Consider the following 9,831-nt stretch of genomic DNA (forward strand, 5'->3'; position numbering starts at 1 on the left):
TTTCGATCATTTTTTTAGGTTTTGGGGGCATTTTAGTCATTTCATTAGATTTTGGGGGCGTATTTTGGTCATTTTTTAGGTTTTATGGAGGGTATTTTAGTCATTTTTTAGGTTTCAGGGTATTTCGGTCATTTTTTAAGTTTAGGGGTATTTTGGTAATTTTATGGGTTTCGGAGGTGTTTCAGTCATTTTTTAGGTTACAGGGTAATTTGGTAATTTTTTCAGGTTTCGAGGGTATTTAAGTCATTTTATAGGGTTCGAAAGTATTTTGGTCATATTTTAGGTTTTGGAGGTATTTTTGGTAATTTTAAGGTTTCAGAGGTATTTCGGTCATTTTTAAGGTTTAGGGGGTATTTCGGTCATTTTCTAGGTTTAAGGAGTATTTTGGTCATTTTTTGGGTTTTGGGGGTATTATGGTAATTTTTGGATTTTAGGGATATTTTGGACATTTTAGAGGTTTTGGGGGGGGGGGTATTTTGGTCATTTTGTGGGTTTTGGGGGTATTTTGGTCAGTTTTTGGGTTTTGGAGGTATTTTGTTCATTTTTAAGTTTCGAGGGTATTTTGGTCATTTTTTGGGTTTTGGGGGAATTTTGGTAATTTTAAGATTTTGGAGGTATTTGGTCATTTTTTGAGTTTCGATGGTATTTTGGTTATTTTTTGGGTTTTGGGGGTATCTTGGTCATTTTTTAGGTTTCGGGGGGTATTTTGGTCACTTTTTGGGTTTTGGGGGTATTTTGATCATTTTTTGGGTTTTAGCATTATTTTTGGCATTTTCTAGGTTTTGGGGGTATTTTGGTTATTTTTAAGTTTTGGATCATTTTTAAGTTTTGGGGGTATTTTGGTCATTTTTTGGGTTTTGGGGGTATTTTGGCCATGTTTTGGGTTTCAGGGGTATTTTGGTCATTTTTTAGGTTTTGGGGGTTATTTTGGTCATTTTTTAGGTTTGAAGGTATTTTAGTCGTTTTTTAGGTTTTGGGGGTACTTTGGTAAATTTTTGGGTTTTGGGATTATTTTGGTCATTTTTTAGGTTTTAGTGGGTATTAATGGGTTTATCCATTAAGACCCATATAATTAAATAACTTAATGGGTCTTTACCCATTTAACCCAAATATTCAAATGGGTTGGGTTAAGATTTATCCAAATTAGGTGGTTAGTAGATGGGTTTATGAATATGGATAAAAATTGTCACCTTACTCTTAATCGATGATGGTGGTGGGCTTGAATGTGAGGACGTGAAGTTTGCTTGGTTGCTTTGTTCTGGGTTTTCTCTTGTTCTAGGTTTGTTTGGTTGGGTTTTACTTGCTCTTAATCGATGGTGGTGGTGGACCATGAATTTTGCTAGGTATATTGATTGTAAGGACATGAAGTTTGATTCTAGGTTTGCTTTTGTTCTGGGATTTGGGAAGAACATGAAGAACAAGTGTTAGGTTCTAAAGTGTAGGACTTTATGTATTTAGAACTCTAATTTGTATTGTTGGCAAACCATGATCAAAACAATGTGTTTAGAAGTGTTTAAAGCCAGGTCAAAGTTGTATGTCAATGTAAAGTTGGAATCGAGTGTAAAGCAGAAAGCACTGTGGCTTTCGGCCTGGCTCGATCGATCGAAGCTTAGGCTCGAACGATCGAACGTCGGGCAGATTGCTTTTCTACAGAATTTTCCAACTCAGCCCTAGTTGTTTTAAAACGTTTTTAGGGTTTCTTATTTGTCCTAAGTATAAAAGGCAAACCCTAGCCACGTTTTAGTGTTGCTCATATTGCGGTTTGTGTAAATCTCTTGTGAGATCTAGAGGAGCTTTCCTTTACACAAACTTAGGGTTTTCAAGAAGGAGATATTCTCTACACCTTGATGATCAAAACAGTTGCTGCCATTAAAGTTTAAAGAATACACAAGCGGGGGTGCTTGTAGTTGGTGGGAATCCAAGAAAGAAGGAGTCCGTGGATTCGGAGCTTGCACGTGGTCGTGTCAGTAAGTTCTACTGGTTGGTAGCATTAGGAAGTCGAGCGGGGGTGCTTGTAAGTCCTTTTGTATGAACTTCGATTCTTTCTGATAGTGGATTTAAGTTTACCTTGAGGATAGCTAGGTCAAATCCTCCCCAGGTTTTTACCGGTTTGGTTTCCTGGGTGATCATATCTTGTGTTATTTATTTTCCGCTGCTTTGCATGATTTGATCTTTATTATTGTGATAACCTAGACTTGTTTAATTGGACTAAGTAATAACTTGGTTAATTACCTAGGTTTAATCAATTGTTTAAGGGGTCTAAAAACTGTCAAGTGGTATCAGAGCGGGTAGCTCTTTTGTTTTTGATCCTTTGATTTCTGAGCTGATCCTTGACCCTTGTTGTCATGGAACACGGACACTCTCTAGTTATTCCTCCTCACTTTGATGAGAATAATTATGTTTACTGGAAAGTAAGGATGAAAGCCTTCCTGAAATCCATTGATGAGAGGGTGTGGAACTCCGTTGAATACGGATGGGAGAAGCCCACTACTCCTGTTAGTGAGTGGCAAACTTCTCAGAAAGAAGCAGCTTCGTTTAATAGCAAGGCTATGAATGCGATTTTTAATGCTGTTTCTATGGAGGAATTTAAGAGAATTTCGAATGATGAGATCGCTCATACTGCTTGGAATATCTTCCAGACTATACATGAAGGCACAAAGGCTATCAAAATAAATAAATTGCAGCAATTGACTTCTAAATTTGAAAGCATTAGGATGTCTGATGATGAATCTTTTTATGAATTCTATGCTAAACTGAATGATATTGTTAATTCTGTTTTTAACTTGGGTGAAATCTATGATCAACTTAAAATTGTTAGGAAGATTCTTGGATCTTTGACTGAAGACTTTAGACCCAAGGTGACTGCCATTATTGAAAGCAAGGATGTGGACTCCATCCCGGTTGATGAGCTTGTAGGATCTCTTCAATCCTATGAGTTGGATCTACCCAAAACTATCAAATCCAAATCAATGGCTCTTAAGTCAGTTGATGATGTTGAAAGTGGTGGATTTGATGATGTTGAAAGTGGTGGATTTGATGATGAGCTCTCTGCTACAGAGATTGCCTATCTTGCCAAGAATTTTAGAAATTTTCTCAGGAATAACAATAGAAAGGCAAGAGGCACAAACACTGCTAAACCTAGAAATTTTAGGAAGCATGATCCTACTAAGGTTAATAACAATGATAAACCTAGAGAAAGAGTAGGTCAAACTTCCAATAATTCTTTAGGCTCTCAATGTTTTGGATGTCAAGGGTATGGACACTTGAAATCTGAATGTCCAACATATTTGAAGTCTATGGGTAAGGCTATGGCTGTAACCCTTAGTGATGGTGAAGTTTCTGATCATGATTCTGATTGTGATGAGGATGGAAACTTCATTGATTTCACTGCTACTGCTGTAGTTGATGAGAGCATATCTATTGAAGAGAACCCTTCTGATGGGGAACTCTCTGAAGATGTAGATCTTCAAGAGGCCTATAAAAAACTTTGCAAAGTTGCTGCAAAGGATGCTATGAATGTTGAACTTGGCCTAAAGAAAATTGAATCTCTTGAGCTTGAAAAGAAAAATTTGCTTGTTAAATTGTTTGATGCTAATGACCTTTTGAACAATGTGAAAACTGAAAACATGCTGTTGCTTGATAAAGTTAAATCTTTAGAACTTGATTTATCTGTTGCTAGATCTGCTAGTTCTAAACTTGATCAAATGTTGAGTGTTCAAAAGTCATCTTCTGACAAAACTGGTTTAAGTTATGTTGATAGCATCTGTGTGTCCGCTCCCCATTCCACTAAGTTTGTTCCTTCATCTTCTTCTTCTGAACCTTCAGTGAGTGAGATAGTGAGTGAAACTGTCAAACCCCCAGTGAGTGAGGTTACTAAACCCTTAGAAGGTTCATCATCTAGGAAGGTTAGGGTTGATCTGAAAGAATCTAAGCCTAAGAAGCCTACCCTATCTAAGGACAAGACACATGATAAACCTGCATGGGTTTGTCATTTTTGTGGAAAGACTGGACACATACGTCCAAATTGCTACAAGCTGTAAGCTGCAAAGAGAGCAAACAAACCAAAAGTACCTGTGCCTCAAGCACTTGATCCTATGGTACTTATTGTTGATTTGGTAAAGGCTTTAAACCTTTATTTCAATCTTGAAGTTGGTAATCATTCTCAAGTGAATAAGAACTCCAATGCTCGTGGTGCATCTAAAAAGTTTTGGATGCAAAAGACTCGACCTAACTGAGTCTTTCTGACATGGTCCTTGTGCTTCATTGTTCTACCCTTTGTGACCATTGTTCTTTGGTTTTGTTTTTTTTGTCTCTAGGATTTGCATAGCATAACATTCATGCATTTCATTCTAGGTGTTTTTATTTTTAATAAAATAAAAAATAAAAAAAAAGGGAAAAAGGAAGCACATTTTGTTTTTGCACTATTCTTCTTGGTTTTTAAGAACAAGGTTGGTCAATTTATTTTCACATAACATGTTTTTTGTACCTTGTTTAGCTTTGATGAGCTTATTTATTGTACTCTACTAGTTGAAGATTTGTAGTACATATTGTGTGGGAAAGATGTGTATGGTTTTTGATTACTATGTCTTAATCTTGAAGTCACTTGTTTTTTAAATGTTGGACTTGAACTTTTAGAGAAAGGCATAAATAACCATCTCACCACTGTTCACTAGCCAATCATGAACACCTTAGTGCATATCATAAGATTTTGTGCTCGAGAAAGTGTAGCACATGCACAAAAAGAACATAAGATGAAGTCTCGGTAAAAGTGCTTAATTCTTAAAATCTAATTGGTGTGTACTATTAGGCTTGATGCCAAACTCACATAAACTTAAAATTGGAATGTATATTATGAGGCATAAATACAAGAAACTTACATGATTGCAAGCTTATGATCTAGGAGATGTGGGAGTTATATGATGTAACTCTTTAGGTGATAGTCTCTTTTAAATTCTTTGTGATGAATTTTGTATACTTTGTGATTGATTGCTATTCACATATCACCTCACATGTATCTCATGTCTTTGCTAGTCGCACACATTACATGAGTTACTCGTTGCTAAACATTGCACATGTTATTGTGTGTGTTTATGGTCTGACCAACCAAGTTTTTGTAATCACTTTGAATTATGTGCAAACTAAATTTGTTTCTTGAAAATTTGTGGAGAATGCAAAATTTTGTTTTTGGGAATATTGGGCTTAAAATTCTTGTTTGGAAAATCATATCATCTCATATTCATGCATTTTTGTTCTTGAATTTCAATGCTTTGAGTTAAATCAATTTGTTTTTCAAAAATTGTGTTTTTTCTGAAAAATATGGTGAGCCTCTGCCTGATTCGATCGGTCCATTCTATTTTTCGACCGATCGAAATTTTTAAAATTTTAAAATTTTTAAGAGAGGGAGCCTCTGTCTGTTTCGACCGGTCGAGACCGATTTTCGACCGATCGAAACTCGTGTATCAGGTTTTTTAAAAAGCAGAATAGGACTTTTTCAAAGTCACTATTCAAACTTTTTCAAGCTTCTCTCTCTCTCTCCGCGTTGGCTCTTGGCTCCACCATCAATTTTTGTCGTTTTCCTTCAAGATTTTTGCAAGGTTTTTGTCCTTAGAAGCCGGTAAGACCCTTTTGCCCTTCTTTTTCAAGTTTATTTCTTGTTTTCATGCATTTTTCATGCATTCTCATGGCTATTTTCGGCATCTTCAAAATTATTGGGTTTTTGATGATTCAAGACTATTCTTGTGTAATTGATCAATGGGTTTTTGTGCCATGATGTTATATTGATATTCCCTATAGTTTAATTTGATCAATTTGGTGGTTTTTGAAAAATTGAAAATTCTAGGGTTTTGAATTTGATCCGAATTGGGGATTTTGTCAAATTGGCTTAAATTGATGAAATTGGCTTCTCCAATTGATGTAATTGGTCATTATTGTTGTTATTCTATCATGTGCAATGATCAATTCATCAATATTTTTTAAAAATTGATCAAGTGGTTTCTTTATTTTGGGGTTTTTGTGTTAAAAACCTTTATGTGGAAGCCAATTTTGTAATTTGAACCTTTTTAACTTAATTCACTGCATTAGCACATGCATCATGACATTTAAACTTGTTCATGCATCATATAGATTTTGATTCTATTTTTTGTTTTTGTGCTAACTTGCAGTCTGCCCTTGGTTTTGGTTTTGTGGTTTTTGTTCTTTCGCTCTGTGTTTTGATCCTTATCTTAGCACCATGCCTAGAAAAACTAGAGCTAATAGGACCACTTCCACTTCCTCTGAGTCTCCACCTAGAGTAGAGCTGTTTAAGAATGATAAGTGTAGAGAAGCCTATGACACCTTGAACTGTAGGCGTAAGATCTGGTCTGAGCGAGCTGTTGTGTTAGATGCGCTTGATTTGGCCATTAGGGCTAATTTTGAGTCTAGGGGTTGGTTGCCTCTCGTACAGATAGATCATCCACCTCCGACCGCCCTGATTAGAGAGTTCTACTCGAATCTTTCTTGCCACGTCTATGATTCCAACACTCTTGTTAGGAGTTGGATACGAGGTGTAGAGTTCACCATTACCCCTCGGGTGGTGGCTGAGGCTCTTGGGGTGCCGGTAGTTCGGGATGCTGTCTATCCCTATGATGAGTCACCCTTTTTAGATGTTATCATGTCTTACATCACTGGGTCTTCTATCCAGTGGGGTTCTTATTCTCAGATCACGTCCACTGAACTTACCGAGACTACCTATCTCTTCTTTAGGATTGCGTGTCATTCCTTGTGGCCTATCTCTCACTTCCACACCATCCCTTTAGAGCGATGTGTGTTTTTGTGTGCCTTTGCTTCTGGAGCGTCTATCAGTTTTCCTCACTTGTTCCTTCGTTCTTTGAATGAGGTTCATAGGAGTTCTGCCGTAGGGCATGCGCTGATTCATCCTGTTTTCATTCATAGGATTCTGCTCTATTTAGGTCTAGATGGTTTTCCGATCAGGTGAGCCTGTTCATGTGATAGCTCCTATAAGTGCCACCTTTCTTCGTCAGAGGGCTGCTCAGTTGAGAGTTCCTCCTTCTCGTCCTAGAGGTGCGTCATCTAGTAGTGTTCCCCCTCCTCCCTCTTCTATAGGTACAACTGCTGCTGATGCTGATGCTGCTGTTCCTCCACCAACTGCTACGGATGATTCAGACATTCGTCGCACGTTGGATCATGTCTTGACCGTTCAGGCGGCTCAAGGACAGATTTTGGTGGACGTGCTTGATGAGATCCGTGCCTTGCGTGCGGAGTTGGCGCAGTTTAGACCACCTCCCTTTTGATGATGGATATCTTGTTTGCCCTTTGGCATTCCGTCACAAAAAGGGGGAGTACTTGTAGAGTTTTTGCTTTCAGGGGGAGTCTTTTTGTTTTTGGTTGGAGCTTGTGGAGTTTTAGATTGTATCTAGGTGCTTCACTGTGTACTTAACATTTTTAGCTCTTACCTTGTTTTTGATGGGATATTCATGTTAGGGGGAGTTTTTATGTTTTTGTTGGTACTTTATTTGTTTCTTGTTTCAAATTGCTTATTGATTTATATTTATGAATTATTCATCGATATATGTCTTTATTTGTGTGTTGTTTGAAATCAAGAAGTTATTTTGTTTACTTGTATTATTTCCACACATGCGGTTATGCATTTTGTTTAGTGTTTCAGGAAATATACAGGTTGATTCAATTGAGCTGCTGTCTACAGTTGCAACTGATGGATAGTAGTTAGGATTGAATTTTTGTTTATGAGCATTATTTTGTAAAGGGCTTTTCATTTTGTAAACTTTGAGTTTCTATGTTGTGTTTTGTCACGGATTGCCAAAGAGGGAGTTTGTTAGGTTCTAAAGTGTAGGACTTTATGTATTTAGAACTCTAATTTGTATTGTTGGCAAACCATGATCAAAACAATGTGTTTAGAAGTGTTTAAAGCCAGGTCAAAGTTGTATGTCAATGTAAAGTTGGAATCGAGTGTAAAGCAGAAAGCACTGTGGCTTTCGGCCTGGCTCGATCGATCGAAGCTTAGGCTCGAACGATCGAACGTCGGGCAGATTGCTTTTCTACAGAATTTTCCAACTCAGCCCTAGTTGTTTTAAAACGTTTTTAGGGTTTCTTATTTGTCCTAAGTATAAAAGGCAAACCCTAGCCACGTTTTAGTGTTGCTCGTATTGCGGTTTGTGTAAATCTCTTGTGAGATCTAGAGAAGCTTTCCTTTACACAAACTTAGGGTTTTCAAGGAGGAGATATTCTCTACACCTTGATGATCAAAACAGTTGCTACCATTAAAGCTTAAAGAATACACAAGCGGGGGTGCTTGTAGCTGGTGGGAATCCAAGAAAGAAGGAGTCCGTGGATTCGGAGCTTGCACGTGGTCGTGTCAGTAAGTTCTACTGGTTGGTAGCATTAGGAAGTCGAGCGGGGGTGCTTGTAAGTCCTTTTGTATGAATTTCGATTCTTTCTGATAGTGGATTCAAGTTTACCTTGAGGATAGCTAGGTCAAATCCTCCCCAGGTTTTTACCGGTTTGGTTTCCTGGGTGATCATATCGTGTGTTATTTATTTTCCGCTGCTTTGCATGATTTGATCTTTATTACTGTGATAACCTAGACTTGTTTAATTGGACTAAGTAACAACTTGGCTAATTACCTAGGTTTAATCAATTGTTTAAGGGGTCTAAAAACTGTCAACAAGGTTTTATGTTCTTACAAAAAAATATTGGCAATAAAAAAAAGTAATAATAATGATAATAAAATTAGATTTGAGGTTTGTTTTTTAATTTAGTTTAAATACTTTGATCTAGCTTTTTTTTTAATTAATTTAAATGCTGACATGGCATTTAAAAATGTCAAATAATTTTTTTTAATAATATTTTAATGGCCACTCAGCGCCATGTCAGCAAACAAGGCATTCCATCAGACACGTCGGATTTTTCCGTTGGTTGGCTAACGGTAAGGACCATTTTAAAAACGATTTTCTATTTTTAGGGATGACATTAGTAACAAAATCAATTTTGAGACCAAAATGGAATTGACCCAAAATGTAGGGATCAAAAGTGTATTTTCGCCATAAATCAAATGTGCCCATAAAAGAAGCAAAATTGAATATATTATTATATTAACTTTTGAGGATTAAGCCAGTTCAAATTCTTTCTATCCTCCTCAGTCAGTAGGGTTGAATTGCTCCTGACCTATGTGTGCAGCAAGATGATGATAGACAAAAATCTTTATATCAGTTGTACCTTTCAGAATATTAATGCAATAACATTTTTGCTACATATGCATGGTTTCGTGATCACACATATTCTTAAGGTCGTGATTCAACCTTCCAAGAGCATTTGTTATAAATCTTTTAGGTTGGAATGCTTCTTAAAATGTAGTTTATCTTACCAATTTTGTAGAGCATCACATCAAAAATATGTATAGTTAGAAATTATCTGATACGGTTTCTCCTGTGCACTTGATCACCAACATAGTAGAAATTAGTTTTCAAATTAATTCTGATGTCTTGATATGAGTAACCAGTTTCAGAACATATTGAAGGTATCAAATATCAACAATGTTGCTTGATTCTTTAACTGCTCTCATTTTCTAGTAAGTGTAGTGAATGTACTAACTACTGCATCTGCTTTTTCACTGCGTAAGTTTAAGTGATTTTTCTGTATGATGTTACTTAATTCCTTAACTTGTCCCATTTTCAAGTAGGTTGAGAATCACAAGCACCTCTTCTTTTGTAAATAAAAAAAAAAAAAAAAGAAAAAAGATGGGATAGGGCTCAGGGTTATGAGTTCTATCCATATGACCATAGAATGCCACTTTAGGCCAAGGATTGTTTGAAACCA

The sequence above is a fragment of the Quercus lobata genome, chromosome 9, assembly GCF_001633185.2.
Source record: "Quercus lobata isolate SW786 chromosome 9, ValleyOak3.0 Primary Assembly, whole genome shotgun sequence".
NCBI lineage: Eukaryota > Viridiplantae > Streptophyta > Magnoliopsida > Fagales > Fagaceae > Quercus > Quercus lobata.